The sequence below is a fragment of the Lagenorhynchus albirostris genome, chromosome 7 (assembly GCF_949774975.1).
Source record: "Lagenorhynchus albirostris chromosome 7, mLagAlb1.1, whole genome shotgun sequence".
NCBI lineage: Eukaryota > Metazoa > Chordata > Mammalia > Artiodactyla > Delphinidae > Lagenorhynchus > Lagenorhynchus albirostris.
Genome location: NC_083101.1, coordinates 97,104,509 through 97,124,708, shown reverse-complemented (window position 1 = coordinate 97,124,708; position 20,200 = coordinate 97,104,509). Strand labels below are relative to the sequence as shown.

At 37.6% G+C, this 20,200-nt stretch overlaps 1 pseudogene; it reads left to right on the top strand.

The window, feature by feature from the left end:
• Window positions 1-573: 573 nt before the first annotated feature.
• Window positions 574-1,629, top strand: LOC132522684 (thymosin beta-4-like; annotated as a pseudogene).
• Window positions 1,630-20,200: the final 18,571 nt, after the last annotated feature.

Genomic DNA, 20,200 nt, shown 5'->3' with positions numbered 1-20,200 from the left:
AGTTTCTCAAAGACAAACCTGACGATGATGACAAAATTAATTCAAAAAACAAACAAATTGCTTCCATCCCAGAATCGAGGTGTTTGTCTTTTCATTCATTACTGGGGAATCTTGGGGGTGGGGGAAAGATATTTATTTGGTGGGCTTATGTAAAGTATAAAAGGCACAAAAACACTGAGAGGTAGCTATAGCGTGTTAATGCCAACAGTGACCTTAGAGGTTGCTTCAATTTATCTCCTCATTTTATATGTGATGAAAATTGTAGATGCCTCACAGCTAGTTAACTGTAGACCAAGACTTGGAACCAGATTCCCTGACTCTGTTTCAGATTCCCCCTTCATGGCATACAGCCTCTCATTGATTTGGAGTCAGTTTCTCCTTCCTGACATATCTGACTCAATTACTAGAGTCCAGGTAATATCTCTATCTCTTCAAAGTTATCTGAAAGAGAAGTGCATTTAAAAAAGCAGAACAAACAAACAAATTAACAAAACAATCACTGGAAGTATTTGCTTGAGTCACGCCTTAGAATCTCTTTTAAACCAAGAGAACACTTGATACCTCAGGCCCAGCATGTCTGAGGTAAGATAATTAGTAAATATTTGTTGCTTTTTTTAGGCAAGTATTTTTTTTATTTTGAAATAGTTTTATATTTTAATATTGCAACTATAGAAAAAAAATGCAAGATCAGTATAAAGAATTTCAGCTTCTCCTTCACTTAGAGTCCCACTTACTAATGTTAAAAAAGAAGTAACAGACCCCAAATGGAGTCACGTGTGCTAAGCCCCATGTCAGCAAATGGAGACCTAACACTTAGCCTAATTGCAGTTTCAACCTCCTCCAAGAATGTAATTTTAACAGGTTAGTCTCGAATTTCCTGGTCAGCACTAGGGAGGTAATCCCTCAAGACACTTTCCCTCCCCCAGAGGAGGGTGACCTAAACCACAAACTATCCACTCTTTGCTAGAAATTTCCCTTTCTTGTCCCTTTTCCATCTATAAACACCTTTTCTTTTCTGCTGCTTGCAGAGCTCTTTTCTGTTTGCTAGATAGGATGCTGCCTGATTCATGTATTGTTGAATGAAGCCAATTTGATCTTTAAATTTACTCAGATGAATTTTGTTTATTAATAGTTTTGGTGGCAATGGTGGGACTGAAGGATTCTTCTGACAGCTTCAGTAACAATGAGAAACACAGGCATGGTACACCTTGAACGCTTTTGAGTTGTCTGTCTTTCTCACCATTTCTGAGGGCCATAGATAAGTTCCTTTCAGTTCTGAGCTCCACTCTCTTTACATCAAACTCCTGATCTAACTGGATTGCCACAGTTCCACACTTGTTTGGAATCTCTCCCCAGACTCTCCCCAGATTCCACATTGGGAACCAGAGCCAGAGTTGGATTGGGTCCAACTGAACCAAACTAGGACTCCACAGAAGCCACTGCTCAGATCAGACTCCACTCACTTGTACACCTTGCTCTGTTTCCTCTGAAACCACGTCTGACAGATTTGATATGGCTGACCCTGAGAAATCCAATAAATCAAAATTGAAGAATACAGAAACATAAGAGAAAAACCCACAGCCTTCAAAAGAAATGATTGAACAGGAAAAGCAAGCAGGTGAGTCATAAAGAGGCAGGAGCCTCCAATATGCACTGCACGTTCCACAAGCTTTGCCTTCTTATTTGACTTCTTGTAGCTGTTTAAGTTTGTAAGATGCAAAGAGGTTGGATCAAGTTCAAGTGACAGTGCTGTCCCTTTTCACACTAAAGAATGGAGAATTATTGGCAACAGAATCCACACAAGCTTCTCCCATCTGCCTGTCTGGTTGGCAGGGAAGGAAAGGAATTTGCATGTTGGTGAAAGAAAAAGCTGAGTGGGACAACAGTGAAACCTAGAGTAAAAAACAAGCTGGTCCAAGTTGTCTTGCAGGCTATAAAATGCAGTTTAATTAGAACTCCATTGTTTTGTTCTAATGATTTTAATTCCTAGAGTGCATAATTTTTAATATGCAAATAAAAGTTTTAAAACCTGAAAAAAACATGGACTTGGTCTGAGATCAGATTGGGTCTAACTTGAGCTGTTCTGGGTCCAGTAAGTGAAAGCTGTTGCTAATGGAATCTCAGAAGCAAAAAGAAAAAAAAAAGAAAAGAAAGAAAAACAACAACAAAGCCCCGAAAACCCAAAGACCAAAAAACGAACAAACAAAAGACAAAACCAGCAAAACTAATGGGCATGAGACAAGCATTTAAGAAATGTTAGAGCACTTGCCACCTAAGTCAAAGACTCTCATGTTGAAATAAGTTGGTCATGGAATGGGTTAGATTGATTCAAAGTCACCCACCAACCTCAAAAAATGTACGTGCATTGAGGTACACTATAAAACACTGTGCAACCCACAACACATCAGCACATCCCTTTTAGGTACTAGTTTGTCTCTGAGGGACCCAAAGGCTCAGCTGGAAAGAAAGAGGCTCCCTAAAATGTATAGAATTAAGTTTGCTACATTTCAGCATACCTGCTTATTTTACATCTAAGAATTATAGTCCTGGAAGCTGTAGATATCTACAAAAATGTCAAAATCTTACTTAAAACCACCTAGAATTACAATGGCCATTATGGGAAATATTCCAATTAGATGAGGTTATTTATTTAAGAAGTGTACTTGAAAATAGGTGTTTCCGAATCAAATAAACAGAATGGGATACCTAATTTAATTGGTATGCAGAAGCTACTAAAAGCCTTCAAGAGTCCAAAATAGCTTCATTAAAACAAATTTGTTGTAGAACGCTAATGAAAAATTTAAGACACAAGAGGTTACTGCAACCGAAGACAGTAAGACTGATGTGACTTCTACTGCTCCCCCTATCCTCCTTTGCCTGAGTACTTACATTCTACTGATTCTCTATCTGAACTGCCTTTCCACTCTGGAGAGACTGATACACAGTTACTTTTTAAAATAAAACCACCTCAAATTGCAGGTGATCCTCCTCAGATAACTTTCACTCCTTGGTCAAAGACTGAACTAAGGACCATAGGCAAAGACTTTCCTAAACCAAGAAGGATCCCCAAAAGCTTTCTGAAGAATTTAGAGTTATTATCAGGGCCTATGACCCTGGGCTGCCAGATCTTTATCAGCTTGTGCACATGCTGGTAGCAGGTGGTAAAGCCCAAAAATGAATGCAGGAAGCAAAATGGCTTCTCAATCTTCAACATGTTCTCTAAATGGACCAGAAAAAGCTCACAAAATAGAGACTAATCTTTTAAAAGCCATTCCTAGAGTCTTCCTTGCCCACACTGATTGGTCTCTTATTCAGACTTGCAAACAAAAGAAAGATGTGGCAGACTTTAAGCCCATCTGAAAGTCCTCTTCCTGTGGCATTCTGAGTTCCATACAATAAATGAGGTCATTCAACCTGCTTTAGCTGCACTAACTGTAAATGGATTATGTCCTGAGATTTGTGTATTGATAAAAAGATAGAAAACAGGTTGGGAGGCCTTGAGTCTGACTGAACTTATGATCACAGCTGAGCACTCTGAAAGCACTTTGGAACAAGATCGTAAACAGAAAATCACCAAACTATTAGCCTTACAGCTACAACAGCTCCAAGGCCAGAGACCTATATAACATCTGGGTTCCTTGAATTGCACGCTTCTAGGGGTTCATCATCAAAACACTGGTCCAAGGATTGATGTCTCAATTGTCATCAACTGGGACACTGGAAAAGAGATTGTCCTCGGGACTTCCCTGGTGGTTCAGTGGGCAAGACTCCACGCTCCCAATGCAGGGGGCCCAGGTTTGACCCCTGGTCAGGGAACTAGATCCCTCATGCCTGCCACAGCTAAGAGTCCGCATGCTGCAACAAAGACCTGGCACAGCCTAAGCAAATAAATGAATAAATATTTTTTAAAAAGAAAGAAAAGAGATTGTCCTCAAAGGCCCTATGCAAATTCTACGGAATCAACTCAAATGCTCTCATATCTATCCCCAAAGGAGGATCCCTATATGGGCCCCTCCCAGAATTGACAGGACTCTGAGAAGTTCTCCAGTAAACTGCCTCTAGTAATTCCCTTAAACAGCCAAGGGGAAGCTAAAACTAAAATTAATGAGAAATTTTGCGAAATTCTGGTAGATACCAGAGCCACACTTTCTACTTTAAACTGCACTCTCATAGGACAACAAACCCCTCATGAGTGAAAAAGAACTTTCCATATTGGGGGTATCTAATAAAATTCAGAGAGGGCCTCTATCTCGACCAGTACAAATGGCTCTGGGACCTTTTACTATGTGACACAGCCCAATCTATTATGCAGAGCTCTCCTTTCTAAACTAAAAGGGCTAATACATTTAGCAGCCAATGGAGACCTCATCTTAGAATTTCCTGACCAACCTGAATCTTATCTTTTATGTTCTTTACAATCTGTCTTTGACATAGAAGAGGAAGAACTCCAATAAAAGTCCCCTAATTTAATGGAGGTGCCTGAAAATCTCTGGGCTACTTCTAATATTGATTTTGGGAGAATAAAAAGTGCAGAGTCTATAAAAATTCAAATAGATATGACTAAACCTCTTTCTAAATTGCCTCAACATCCATTAAAGCCTGAGGCCATGCAAGGCCACATACCAACAGTAGAAGACCTAATCGCCCAGGGGCTAATCATTTCCTGTACATGTCCCCTTGTAACATGCTAATTTGTCCTGTCTGGAAACCTAATGGGTGGGGATGGTGATTTGTCCAGGACTTGAGAGTTATTAACAAGATAGCTCTCTCCCTGTTTCCTAGTTGTTCTAAACCCAAACACCTTTTTCTCACAGGTTCCACCAGACTCAAAATGGTTCACTGTTGCGGACCTTTGTTTGGCCTTTTTCAGCATCCCTGTAGATACATATTTGCCATTGCTTGAAACAATAAGCAATATACCTGGACAGTCAAGCCTCAAGGGTTCACTGAGGCCCTTTCTAATTTTCCCAATTGCTCCACCGAGATTTAAGTACCCTGTAGTATCCCAGGAAATTGACTCTTTTACAATATGTAGCAAGCCTCTTGCTGTGCGGGTTACCAAAGAGACATCCATAAAGATTCTACTTATTTGCTGCTACCGTTAGCTGAAGAGGGACATAAAGTCTCTAAAAAACAATGACAATGATCTCCAGACACTTTACTATCTAGGTCAAAATCTAAGCACTGAAGGAATCCAGTTATTTCCAAAAAGCATTAAGCAAATCCAAGAATTTCCTAGGCCCACAACTAAGTGACATCTTTGAGGACTTCTGGACCTGGCTATTATTATAGGCGACGGATTCCTAGTTTGTTTCTATGGCTTTCCTACTTTATGAACTTCCTAACATTTTATTCCCTGAACCCCTTCCTTGGGAAGATAAACATGAGCACGACTCTAGAAAGCTAAAACAGGTACTGCACAAAAAAACCTGCCTTAGGGCTACCTAACGATTCTAAACCTTTTATTTGTGCATAAGAGAAAGAACCAAGCCCTGGGAATGCTTATGTAGCACATAGCAATAAACATAGGCTTACTGCTTATTATAGCGAGCAGTTGATTCCATTCCTCTGCCTATCCCAAGTGCCTTAAGGGTATAGCTGCATTCACAAGGTTAGTAGAAGCCTCAGCAGATTGAATCTAGGAATGACATTTATTAATAAACTCCACATGCTGTCCAAAACCTCCTTAATTCTTTTTTTTTTTTAACATCTTTATTGGGGTATAATTGCTTCACAATGGTGTGTTAGTTTCTGCTTTATAACAAAGTGAATCAGTTATACATATACATATGTTCCCATAACTCTTGCGTCTCCCTCCCTCCCACCCTCCCTATCCCACCCCTCCAGGCGGTCACAAAGCACCGAGCAGATATCCCTGTGCCATGTGGCTGCTTCCCACTAGCTATCTACCTTACGTTTGTTAGTGTATATATGTCCATGCCTCTCTGTCGCCCTGTCACAGCTCACCCTTCCCCCTCCCCATATCCTCAAGTCCGTTCTCCAGTAGGTCTGTGTCTTTATTCCTGTCTTACCCCTAGGTTCTTCATGACATTTTTTTTCTTAAATTCCATATATATGTGTTAACATACAGTATTTGTCTTTCTCTTTCTGACTTACTTCACTCTGTATGACAGACTCTAGGTTTATCCACCTCATTACAAATAGCTCAATTTCGTTTCTTTTTATGGCTGAGTAATATTCCATTGTATATATGTGCAACATCTTTATCCATTCATCCGATGATAGGCACTTAGGTTGTTTCCATCTCCAGGCTATTGTAAATAGAGCTGCAATGAACATTTTGGTACATGACTCTTTTTGAATTTTGCAAAACCTCCTTAATTCTGAATTGACTCAACATGTCTCCACAAACAGACTAAGCTCCTATGAGATCCTTCTGTTTTCACCACCTAATCTTCATCTTAAACATTGCAACGTTCTTAATCCTACTATACTACTCTACTACGCCTGCCTGACAAAGGTGAGCCCCAGGACTGCAAGGTAATAACGTCCCATTTAGGGACACTGCATCTTGATTTATGAGACACCCCTTTGACTAACCCTGATCTAATCTTTGTTGATGGGTCATATTGCAAAAATTAAAAAGGAAATGTCTAAGCTTGTTATGCTGTTACTACCCAATAGGAATTACTCGAGTGGAAATTCTCTCACAAGCTAAATCAGCCCAGCAAGCAGAGCTCCATGTTCTTACCAGAGGATGCCAGTTATCAGAAGGACAAACTAATATTTATACTGATAGCCAGCATGCCTTTGGGGTCAGCCATGATTTGAGAGTGCTATGGAAACAAAGGAGTTTTCTTATGTTCACTGGGATGCCAATCAAAACTGAACAACAAGCAAACAAATTTATTAGTGTTATTCTTTTGTTTTCTGAAATTGCTGTTATCAAAATTGAGGCTCACACTAAGAAGACTGCACCTGAGTTATCAGGGAGATGCCCTAGCTGTCTTTCACACAAAGGCAACAGCAGAATCTTTAAAGTTGTGGCACATGTGAATGAAGTCCATGACTCCTATTTCCCAGACTTTTGCCATCCTGATGTCCTTGCAACATGGCAGCAGCCTACTCCTGAATCAGAGAAATTAAGATGGGCAAACAGTGGTTGTAAGTTCAATGAACAGTCTGGGCAATGGGAAGCCCAAGACAGCTGCTTGGTTCTTCTCAGATCGCTGGCAAACCCCATTTTATGTTCTTTGCATTTCTTTTTCCATCATGGTGCATTCAAAATGACTTAAATTTTGAATAACATTGGTGGGGAGACTTCTATAAAGTTACAAAACCAGTTAGCCATCAACGTTTGACCTGACAGGTCCATGTTCCTGGAAAAGTTATTTTTGTTCCCAGAGGCCTGAGACCTCCTCCTTCTGAACCCTTTGAACATCTGCAGCTGGATTTCATTCAGCTGTCACTTAGTATGGCTTATCAATATATTCTTGTCATTGGCTTGATGTTTTCTGAATGGGTTGAAACCTTCCTCTGCTGCTAATTCAGCGCCCTCACAGTGGCACAGAAAATTTTAGAGAATGTTTCCTGCTCAGGGTATACCTTCCACAATCTCCAGTAATTGAAGCACACACTGCACTGGGCAAATCACACAAGCCTTAACAAAAATGTTGTAAACTTTTCAGAATTATCACTGTCCCTATTACCCTCAGTCATCAGGCAAGGTTGAAAGGACTAACAGGATTCTCAAACTTAAAATCTCAGAACCTGCTGAAACTACTGAATCCCTTGGCCTAATGCATTGACTTTGGTTTTGCTATTTGCTGTACAGTCTTTGGGAGACGTAAACTCACTCTACAGGAGATAGTCACTGGCAGACCAATGTCCATTGGTATACACTTTTCTGCTGATCCCTTGTTATCTCATGCTAGTATGACTAGCTAGGATATGTCTTTAATGTCTTATGTTAAAGCCTATTATCAACAGGTTACAAAAACTTTCCTGGATCCAAATTCAAAAGATCCTGTTGGTTACAGTCTAGAGTCTGGTATCTGGTATTCTGGAAATGTTAGCAGAGGAGGGCAGCCCTCAAACCCTTTTGGAAGGGACCTTACCCAGTGCTCCTGACCACTGACTGACACTGATGGAAAACTAAAAAGCATTGAGTACACGTCTCACAGCTGAAAAAGTGTCCATCTGACATCTGGTCCTATGCAGACACTGGATCAAATTGATAAGGAAAAGAAATAGCTGACACAGGTGGACTACTTTTGCCCAAGATGCCAGATCAAGACTCATACTCTATTGAAACATGGAACCTTTTCTTCTTCTCTTTCTTTCCTTTACTCTGACATTGGCCTGGAAAAATAATACCATCATCTACATCTCACAGGCCATTGCTAAGTGGGGTAAACTTTCAGGCTGCTAGATCTGTCATCAAAGATTCAAATTTATCTATGATGCTAGGAACCCCCTGGTCCTCCCTTGATCAATTTATCTTTTACTTCCAATGTCATCACAAATATGACTGACTCCTCTTGGAAATCTTTTATCGAGTTCAACTTTTTTTTTTTCCTTTGGCTGTGCCGCATGGTATGTGGGATCTTAGTTTAGTTCCCCAACCAGGGATCAAACCCATGCCCCCTGCAGTGGAAGCATGGAGTCTTAACCACCGGACCGCTAGGGAAGTCCCCTGAGATCAACTTTTAGGACCAGGACATCCAATGCCTTGTTTTTACCTTTCTCTGATTATAACTGTACTTGTCTAATTAGATATAAACTTAGTACACCTGCACACCCACATTATCATAATTATCTAAATCGGATCTGCCCCCAATCACAAAATGATCTCACCAGCAGCACCCTTCTTTGCAAGGTATTTAGAATAACTTTTTAATTTCAGGCTAAGAGACTTACTTTCCAAGTGCATTGAAAACCTCACTGACCCCTGGCAAATGCAACAATCCCTGCAAATGAATCCAATAACAGTGCCACCTTAATGAGAATCATTTATGCCCCGACAAGGTTTTTATTTTTAATTTATTTTATTGAAGTATAGTTGATTTACAATGTGTTAATTTCTGCCATACAGCAAAGTGATTCAATTATACATACATGTACCTTCTTTTTCATATTATTTTCCATTATGGTTTATTACAGGATATTAAATGTAGTTCCCTGTGCTATACAGTAGGACCTTGCTGCTTATCTATACTATATATGTTTGCATCTGCTAATCCCAAACTCCGAATACATTCCTCCCCACAGCAACCACATGTCTGTTCTCTATGTCTGTGAGTTTGTGTCTGTTTCATAGATAAATTCATTTGTGTTATATTTTAGATTCCACACATAAATGATGTCATATGGTATTTGTCTTTCTCTTTCTGACTTACTTCGTTTAATATGATAATCTCTAGGTCCATTCATGTTGCTGAAAATGGCATCATTTCATTCTTTTTTTACGGCAAAGTAGTATTACACTGTATGCATGTACCACATTTTTATCCATTCATCTGTCAATGAACATTTAGGTTGTTTCCATATCTTGGCTACTGTGAATAGTGCTGCTATGAACATAGAGGTGCATGTATCTTTTTGAATTATAGTTTTGTCCCAACATAGTTTGTTTTTGTCTGTGGTGGTTGTCATTCTCCTTGGGCCCATGAATGCCTTGATAGCTGGTACATAACTGGGCAATGCCTTTTAGGTTATCTGACTGTGCCCCTAACTTCTCACAAATGAACTAAGACCCCTCACTAGTTGACTCCCCTAAATTTATATCACCTAGTTAGAAAGACCCTACCAGGAGGCATTCATGACTCAGGATTTTCTTCCTTTAGCAGGGCCCTACCTCCCAACTTAGGAGTGAATGAAAATATGATCAGGAATCTCTCTTTAATGCTCGAAAATATTGCAGAATCAACTGTTAAGACAATAGCAGCTCTACAAAATCTTTAGACTCTCTGGCCAAAGTTATTCTTAAGATGGTCCTTGATTATCTTTTAATAGAGAAAAGAGCTGTCTGTGCTGTGGCCAACATCACCTATTGTACTTGCATTAATACTTCTGGGGAAGTTGAAACTCATTTATATAAGATCGTTGAACAAGACACTTGGCTTAAAAATGTAACTCCTTCAAAAGGGTCTTTCCTTGACTTATTTGCTTCTGATTGGTTAGGGTCTTGGGGACCATGGCTTTGAAGTGAACTTTAGACAGTGGGAGTTATTCTGTTTATAATAATCATAGTAGTCTCCCTGGCACGCTGTATTCTCTCAAAAGCTTTAAATGTGTGTTTGTAGCCACTGACCACCAAGAAAATGATTTCCATAACACTAGAATGCCAGAAAAGAAATGAAGAGAATGACCAACTAAAAACATGTGAACCTGAAGTCATGACCTGTGAATGCCAGAGATTCAACAAAATACATAACCTGTGAATACTACACAGAGGATTAACAAGATGTATGATAACTTCAGAGCAGTAATTGGGAGGGACACTAATGGCTTAAATTTTTATCTCACCTCTCAGTTAAGCTAAGAGTCTGATGAAAAGGGGGAAATTGTTTAAAAAAAAAAAAAAAAGAAGCAGCAACAGGTCCCAAATGGAGTCACTTGTGCTAAGCCCCATATGAGCAAACTGAGACTTAACACCTAACCTAATTGCAGGCTCAACTTCTCCCAGGAATGTAATATTAACAGGTCAGTATGGAATTCCCTGATCAGCACTAGTGAGATAATTCTCAAAGACCCCTTCTGTCCCCCAAAGGAGGGTGATATAAGCCTGAAACTACCCAATTTTTGCTAGAAAAATTTCCTTTCTTGTACCCTTTCTGTCTATAAAAACTTTCCTTTTTCTGCAACTCAGAGGAATGCCTCTCTATTTGTTAGATGGGATACTGCCCAATTCATGAATTGTTGAATAAAGCCAATTTGATCTTTAAATATATTCAGTTGAATTTTGTTTTTTAACACTACATCATATGTACTCTCCTCCTCCCCCTTTTCTCTTTATGGTATGTGTGTCTCTCTCTGACATGGTGCTCCATCACCTCTAAATACTAGAGTGTGTATCTCCTAAAAACAAGGTTACTTTTTATATTACCACTCTATAACCCTCCCAAACAGGAAAATCAACATTGTAACAATGTAAGCATCCAATCTGTAGGCTCTATTCAAATTTTCTAGTTGTCCTAACAACCTTTCTTTTTCCTTTCTGGTTCAGAATCCTACACAGAAACTGGTGCTGTATTTAGTTGTTATAGGTCTTAGTCTGTTTATGCTGCTATAACAAAATATGGCATACTGGGTAGTTTATAAACAACAAACATTTATTCCTCATAGTTCTAGAAGCTGGCAGTCCAAGATCAGAATGCTAGCATGGTTGGGTGAAGGCCCTCTTTTTGATCACAAGTAATTCATTGTATCCTCCTGTAGGAGAGGAAAAATAATTTTCCCTCCACCCTTCTGAGTTCTTGGCTGAGACCCCTGTGTAATATAAGACAGATTAACAGGGGAAAAATATTTAATTATGTACATACCTATGGGAGGTCCACAAAGATAAGAGACTCAAAAGGCAGCCAGACCTTTGAGGCTTATGTACCCTCCTGAGCTAAGGAAAGGGGTAGGAGTCTGGGACTGCAAAGCAGGGAAGGCAATTCATAGCAAGACAAGACGAGGAGATGATGTTTGGTTAAAAAAAAATAAATAAAAGCCTGCCCTGCCATGCAGCTAAGTCTCTCAGGTGAAAAAGTTAACTCTGGTAATAGCTCTGTTCCTGAAAGAAGCCTTCTTTCTAATGTAAATTTCCTTTATAAATTTAGAATTCTTTTGACAAAGGGTAACTTCTACTCTATTTTCAGAGTTTCTCTTGTGTCTGCAGTTTCTCAAAATAATCAGCTCAAAATAATCCTTATGCCAAAAAGGCTTATTTTGGGGTATCATGTTCTATCTTTTACTCACGTGGTGGAAGGGCAAGGGAGCTCTCTCTGGCTTCTTTTATAAGGGCAGTAATTTCATGACCTAATCACCTCCCAAAGGCCCTGCTTCCTAATACCATAACATTGGGAGCTAGGATTTCAACATACAAATTCGAGAAGGCACAATCATTTACACCATAGCATCATGTTGCATAAGTTTCCTTCAGTCTGGAACAGTTCTCAGTCCTGCACTCATAGTCCTTGACAGTATTAAAAATTCAGGCTTTTCCTTCTGTAAGCTGCCCCTCAATTTGGGTCCATCCAACATTTCCCCTTACCAGACTCAGGCCATGCATGCTTGGCAGGAATCCCACAGAATGGCTGCTGCTCCCTTCTCAGTTTGCACATCAGGAGGGACACTATGTGTTTGATCAGAACTTTGTAAGGAGATACTCCAATATTACACTCATATTCTTTTCCTCACTAAACCTCTACCCACTGAAGGGGAGTAGAATACCAAAATATACCTCTTTGGCAAAGGGTTATCTTGTTGGTTATTTTTAAGAAACAGTAGACACAAGAGAAGCTGTGAAAACAGAGTAGCAATTACCATTTTGTAAAGAACATTTGCATCTATACAGGAAATCTCCATTTGTAAGAATGTATCTGTCTCTGTACCAGAAAGATGAAAGAAGGCTATAAACCAGAAGAAACTCTTATCAATGGAAAAGTCATTACTTAAATCTGCATAACAATCTTACCCTTATTTACTGTGCTTTTCCTGATAACCTCCTATAACTGCCTCTCCTCCCTCCCCACCACCTAACATTTCTTTTGTCTTTAATCAAAGATGGTATTTAAGATTGTGTCTTGGGCCATTTCAGGGAGTTTCTCAGTTTTTCCGTGTATTTCCCATGTATACAGGAGGTTTTTATTTTTATTTTATTAAACTTATGTTTGTTTTCCTCTTATTAATTTGTCTTATTATAGGGGATTCTCAGCTGAGGACTTAGAAGGGTAGAAGAAAAATTGTTTTTTTCTCCTCTACACAGAAACTTCAACATCCATGGATGACTCCTGCCTATACCAAATACAACTATGATGGTTTACAAAGAGGGATTTTCTATTTCCATCATCACTTCCACATTTATTAAATAATAGTCTACTATAAGGAATAGCTCTTACCCCGCACACACACATTTGTTTATCTACTCATTTATATCAGTTAAAACACATGATTTCCTATTCTACTCACTGGTTTTGTTACTGACTCCAAGCTCTCTCTGCTTGCTGCACAACAGGCCAATAAACTGGGGGACAAGGTACTGAGGCAAGGAATAACAACTTTATTTGGAAAGCCATTAGACCAAGGAGATGGTGGACTAGTGTCCCCAAAAACCTCTTATCAGGGTCTGGATGCCAGTTTCTCTTATAGAACAGAGAGGGGGAAGAGGTGAGGAAGTAAAGTAAAAAGGCCATTAGTTTTGCAAGATATCTCTTTGCTTGGCCTGCATCAGGGAGGGGATGTGTTAACTTCTTTTCTGCAGCCATTCACAGGTGGGCAGAGTTCGCTGTGGCAGGTCTTTATGTATGCTTACAGCTATAGACGGCATCCTTTTAGTGATTATAATAACGAAAGCAATGAAAAGCAAAGGTTAAAGTAAAAGAAACAGATCCAACATGGAGTCAGATTTTGCTCTTCCCTATTACAGTTTGTAATATAATACTCAGTACTAACTCTTCTCCAGAAAGCTTCATGACTCCAGTGATTGTGAAGAGGCCATAACACGAAACTTGAGACTTCTCTCCCATATTGACCTTTCTCTTTCAGAGCATTGATGGGAAGCTGAATTGAAACAAGAGTTTTTGAAGTGATTTGCACTGCTATGTTTGATCCTATATTTGTTCTCCTTACAAATATTAACTGTTGACTTTTGGTTAAAAATAGCATCTGGCTAGCCATCCCTTCAACCTCTCTTCTTTCTCAAGTAAAATACCTGAAAAGAAGTAAAAAAAAAAAAAAACAAAAACAAAGAAATAAGAAATCCTGATACATAAAAACTGATAATCAAAATAATGCTAAATTCTTTGATGAATTTCCACAAATGGTAAGGCTGTTTGAATAATTGAAAACTGAATATGGAGCTAAAACTCATTGTTCTGCCACCATTAAGACTTTGAGATTGCTTATACAAAAATAGGAAAAAAAGACCAACTCATGCCCCATCCCTCCATTACACTTTCCCTAGGTCAGGAAAACAAAGTCTCTACCATCCAGAAGACTGGGCAGCTAAGTTTGAGTCCCACCCAGTTTACTCAGCTACTCTGCCTCCACATTGGTGTCCCCCTTCCTATATCCATATGAAGCTTGTAGTTCTAAGAATCCAACTAGGGAAGTGAGGGAAGTGAAAGAGCCCTGGTTAACTGGATGTTGGAAAGAATGAATTCATAGTCCTTTAACTCTGAGCATAATTCATGTTTATAAATAGATAGAAAAGTCAATTAATATATTATATTATTTAATTATACTCCATCTTTCAAATGTACTTCTAGAATTCATTTATTCTTTTTTTTTTTTTAAAGAAGATGTTGGGGGTAGGAGTTTATTAATTAATTCATTTATTTTTGCTGTGTTGGGTCTTCATTTCTGTGCGAGGGCTTTCTCCAGTTGTGGCAAGCAGGGGCCACTCTTCATCACGGTGCGCAGGCCTCTCACTATCGTGGCCTCTCTTATTGCAGAGCACAGGCTCCAGACGCGCAGGCTCAGTAGTTGTGGCTCACAGGCCCAGTGGCTCCACGGCGTGTGGGATCTTCCCAGACCAGGGCTCAAACCCGTGTCCCCTGCATTAGCAGGCAGATTCTCAACCACTGTGCCACCAGGAAAGCCCCTAGAATTCACTTATTCTTTTTTCATTTTCTTTACAAGTGAACCTATAGTGATATGGATTAAACCCAATGAACATCTCATCAAGGCTAAAATAACAAATTTTGATATTCCTCATTATCTCTATTCTTATATGAAGTTTATAAATTTCCTATTACTAGCATCAACACTTTTATTTTTCCCATTTTCTACTTCATTTATGAACTAAGGATGAACTAAGATATTCAAATAATTCCACAAACACTGTTAAACATACAAAGATGATGATAGTACTAAAATATAACTTGTTGGCGGGAAGATAGGACCAGTAAGCAACAGCTCAAAAATTGTGTATGTCGGTGTATGTATAAAAGTCTGAATATGGTGTATAAAAGGCAAAACTAAATAACTAGAAACATATTTATATGTGATGTTAACCATGTTTTTTAAAAGAGAGGAAATTATAAATACAAAATTCTATAAAGTTATGTCGGGGAGGAAGGGATTAGGGATAAATACACAGGTAAATTTAATGTTATTGGTAATATGTAGATATTATTTTGGGTAGTAATTTCTAATTATACTTCATAATATACATCTGTTTCATATGTACATTTTGTATATATATAAAATATTTATATGTGTGTATATAAATATATATATGTATATATAAACATGCACAGTAGACCCTTGTACAACATAAGTTTGAACTATGTGGGTTCACTAATAGGAGGATTTTTTTCAATAATGATTACTACAATGCTATATGATCCATGGTTGATGGAATATGCAGATGTGGAGAACATGTGGATACAGAGGACCAACTGTAAATTGCATGTGGATTTTTGGCTGTGGGGAGGGTTGACACCCCTAACCCCCATGTTGTTCAAGGGTCAACGGTATATCATATGTGTAGTTTGTATTCATATGTGTATCCCATGTGTAGTTTGTATTAGTGCTCACCAAAATTAGCACACCTCTATAATAGAATTATGAATCCCAACCCTGTTATTATAACATAAGGTAGTGCATTCTGAGTAGTATGGTATATATCAACCATCACATAATCAAAAATTTTGAGTACTCGAAGGAATTAGGGAATAATGTTCAAAAACAAAGGTTGTAAAAAGTTTTATCATATGAAAGATAAGGACCATCTGCAGTCCTCACAATTAAATCAATATAACCAGTGAACAAGACAGAAATGGTGCAATCTGAAAGCAGTAGATTTTTGAATACATGCCATCTGTTTGAATTATCAGAGAGCCAGGAAGTCACAGGAAATTATTCCACTTTAGTCCAAAGCAGCCACAGTAGAGGAACATTTGTTAGGTTTTAGGCTTAAAGGCTCTAATTGCCACCCCTCTGTAAGAAGCAGGACCTACAACTGCACTAAGCTAGACAGGGGGGCCAGGGAAAAGCACACACTCTGCCTGCTGTAAAAATACAGGTCTGATGGGGTTTTCCTCATTCAAGGGTGAGTATATAGGAAACAAAAAAATATGGACTTTGTTTAAAATTAAAAAAAAATAAACCAAAACCAAACTTCAAGATTGAGGAATGCAAACATCATCCTGAAGTTATAGAAACTTCTAAAAGAAGAAACTTTTAGAAAATCATTTACTACTCTCAGTAATATGTGAGAAGCTATAATCTGTATTAAATAGGAAGACAAAATAATAAAGAACAGTCTGATATGAAAAGGCAAGAAGATGAGATAAAAAGGGAGCTGTATCAAGTGAAGATTTCCTTTCAAATTAGAAATTCAACAGAATAAATACCACTTGAAGGGGATAAGGAATAAAATAACACTACAGAAAACTGAATGATTGATATAGATGAGAAATTTGAGAGGTCTTTTTACAATGTAAAGGAAAGGTCAAATAGATAAAACAGTGAAGGTGACAATAAGTATAGACAATTAAAGAAGCAAGATCCTACCTCAGAAATATGCATGATCCTCAGGGAGAAATCAGGACACCAAGAATGAAAGCACCGATGAGAGACTTAGCAAAGTAAACTTCTTCTAAATCGGAAATATCTGAATGTATGCATATATAAGTGAATATGCAGACTAAAAGTGCCATCTTCCAAACAAAAATCGCTAAAAGACATCACTATACCTATTCTTGACTGGACTTTCAAATTACAAGGAAAAAATTACTCTCCAGGAATTCAGGAAAATAAAAAGGGCAGCTACTTCTATTAAAAAATGAAAGTTTGACAGTAACAAATAATGGAGCAACACCCATCAAGTTTTTAATGTGAAGACTGTAGCTCAGTTGGGTTAGACCACATGAGTGAGGGCAACAAAAATAAATATTCGTTGTAACAGGGCTTAAGAAACATTTTCGTATTACTTTCCTTGAAAAAAATATTTAAAAGACATTCCACAAACTGAAAGATTAATAAAAATTAAAAATTCAAGGATGGATACGTCGTAATCTTGCTTTATTGTCTTGGGTCCCAAATTCTGTACTCTAGTTTTTAAAAGTCCTTTAGTGCAGACAAGAATCATCAATGAATGCTAAAATTAGTGAAAGTATGATGAAAAACAGTATGTTCACAAAGCCTCAAAGCATCAACCCACAAAATAGATATTAATTACAAGGGGAAAAACAGTAACTTTACAGAACAGAAAACTGGCAGAGGCCAACATAACTGAGTGATCAGTTATCATCACCAGTAACAAAACATATAGACATTATGTATCTCCTAAGGTGATGCACTGAGAAAAGCCCATCACTTCTGTAGTAGTATTCTTGCCAAATATGCATAAACTCAATCAAATCAGGAGAACACATCAGACTAATCCAAACTGAAGTATGTTCTACAAAAAACCTGGGCAGTACCCTGCAAGTACCAAAGTCATAAAAGACAAAGAAAGACTAAGGAATTGTCATAAAGGAGGTGACGGAGATATGGCAATTAGATATAATGTGGAATCCTGGGTTGATTCCCAGAACAGGAAAAGAACATTGGTGGGAAAACTAGTGAAATGCAAATAAAATTTGTAGATTAGTTAATAGCATCATATCAATGTTAATTTCCTGATTTTGACAATAGTACTATGGTTAGAGATGTTAACATTAGGAAAAACTGGGTGAAGAGTATTTGGAAACTCCCTGTACTATTTTTGCAACTTTTCTGCAAGTCTAAAATTATACCAAGGACTTCCCTGGCAGTCCAGTGGTTAGGACTCCGCGCTTCTGCTGCAGGGGGCACGGGTTTGATCCCTGGCTGGGGAACTAAGGTCCTGGATGCCATGTGATGCAGCCACAAAAAAAAAAAAAAAAAATATATATATATATATATATATATATGTATAATATCAAAATAAAAAGCTAAAAGAGAAAAAAATCACTCTGGGTGGTTAAAATGAAGTTCAAGTGTAGGATGAGGAGTGGGTTGTTGTCAGGCAGGTGCAGAACAGAAGATTTTGCATATGTTACTTGGTGAATTGTTTATATTGTTCTTTTACATTTTTGTGAAGCCATTTTTATACAGTGTATACAATCCTAGTAGGGGGTTGGGGGGGGGAATGGTCCAAGTGGCCAAAGCAATTATTTCAGCTTGGCCTTATCAAAATGTTGCAGCTTTGACTGCAACTATGTTTTTTAAAATTTCACAAGGAACATTCAAAAACATTCAGAGCAATTACATCTTGGTCAGAGAATGATGGGCAGCTTCTATTTTTTTTCCTTATACCTTTAAGTAATTTTCAAATGATTTACGATTAGCATATTTTGCATATATAATCAAACTTAAATTATTTTTTTAAATTTCAACACAACTATACATATGCTATATGATCACATGGTTATACATTTTTGTAAAATTTCAAAAGTAGGATATTTATTTATCCTTATAAAATAATATTTATCCTATATAAAATAATATTTATTCCACAACTGGTTAGGACCACTTTCTTTTATGACTTGGATGTCTCTGTCACATGGTAGTGTTGGAGAGACAGCACCATTATTGAGGTCTTCTTGAGTGGAAGCTGATTTAGCAATACATTTAATTTTGGTTTAATGGGCTATATTTCAAGGTTCATTCTAATATAATCTTGCTACTGCTATCTATTATGGCATAAACATGGCTTCTAAGAAAACCCCTACTACCTGCTGTGCCAACCATTCAGCATTTGTACATAAAAGTGAAGGTTAGCAATTGTACTGAGACATGAACATATCTGTGATCTAACTTAGGAGGTCATAGATAGAGTAGGAAAAACTTTAAAATGTATGGATCCAGATGCTAGCCTATGGAAATGTGCTCCAAATCTTAAAGCCCACATATAAAAGAAAACTGTTAGAGGATGACTCAAGTTTAACAAAAGTTTAAAAAATTCACATCACATTATCAACAAAAATTGTGAAGCTGAATGAAATTTTTGTAATAATAATGAAGAACTGTTCATTTATACTAGAGGGAAAAAATGTATAACCTTTTCTATTCTATTTATTTTTCTATTACAAAACCACTGTATGAATAGGCAATCAAAGTATGTAGCCACAACAGTTTAAAAAGGTAGAAAAACAATATTATAGAATGGATCAGGCAGTTGGTTGATAAAATTATGTTATCTCTTTGGATTTTGTAATAGTTTGTAAATTTGTAATTTATTATGATTTTTTTCATCTGAATATGTTTAATTCCATCACTTATTTTATATTTGGAGTTTATATTATTTTTTTAAAAGAGCACCCTTTGCCCAATCTTATAAGCTCAGGCACCCCAAACTGGATCTGTGGGGGAATGTGCTGTCCCTCAGATACATTTTCTGATCACCTCTAAGGCTGCTTCCTTACTCAAAGAGTGTTAAATAAGAGGTTGATACTTTTAATAGACTAACAGGGATTTAGCACTAGAGTTAATAATTCTGACAGAGTAAGGCAGAGAATGCTGCTTTCAGTAGGGTGGGAAAGAATAGGATGGAACCAAAAATATCAATTTGTGTGTCTCCTGTGCATGGATGGTTTTCTGCACATCAAAGACTGTGTCTATTTTTTAAAAATTAAGTTTTAATTTATTAATGTAAAAATCCTAGTTCTCTTTAAGTCTAGTTGAACGTAAGCTTTAAGCTCATTTTCATTATTCTATCTATAAATACAGTGAATTTAACAATCATTTTAAGGAAGCTTTTGATTACCATTTAATCAGTTTGTACTGAACAAAATATCCTAAATAAGCAACCCTATTTACAACTTAATTACATTTTTACAAACATTTTAAATCACTTCTGCAAGTGTAATATACTTGATTTCTTTTAAAGCACTTGGAATGCCTAACCTAAAAAGTAAAATCTCTTTTATCTAGCTACTCTCCTAAATCTAAATAAGTTAATTTTTTAAATGTAGTGAATTCCAAATTCCCTTAAACATTGCAATATTGTTTACAAACTTGTTCTTGTCTCTCTTTTGCCCCAAAACTCAAGCCCAAAATAAAT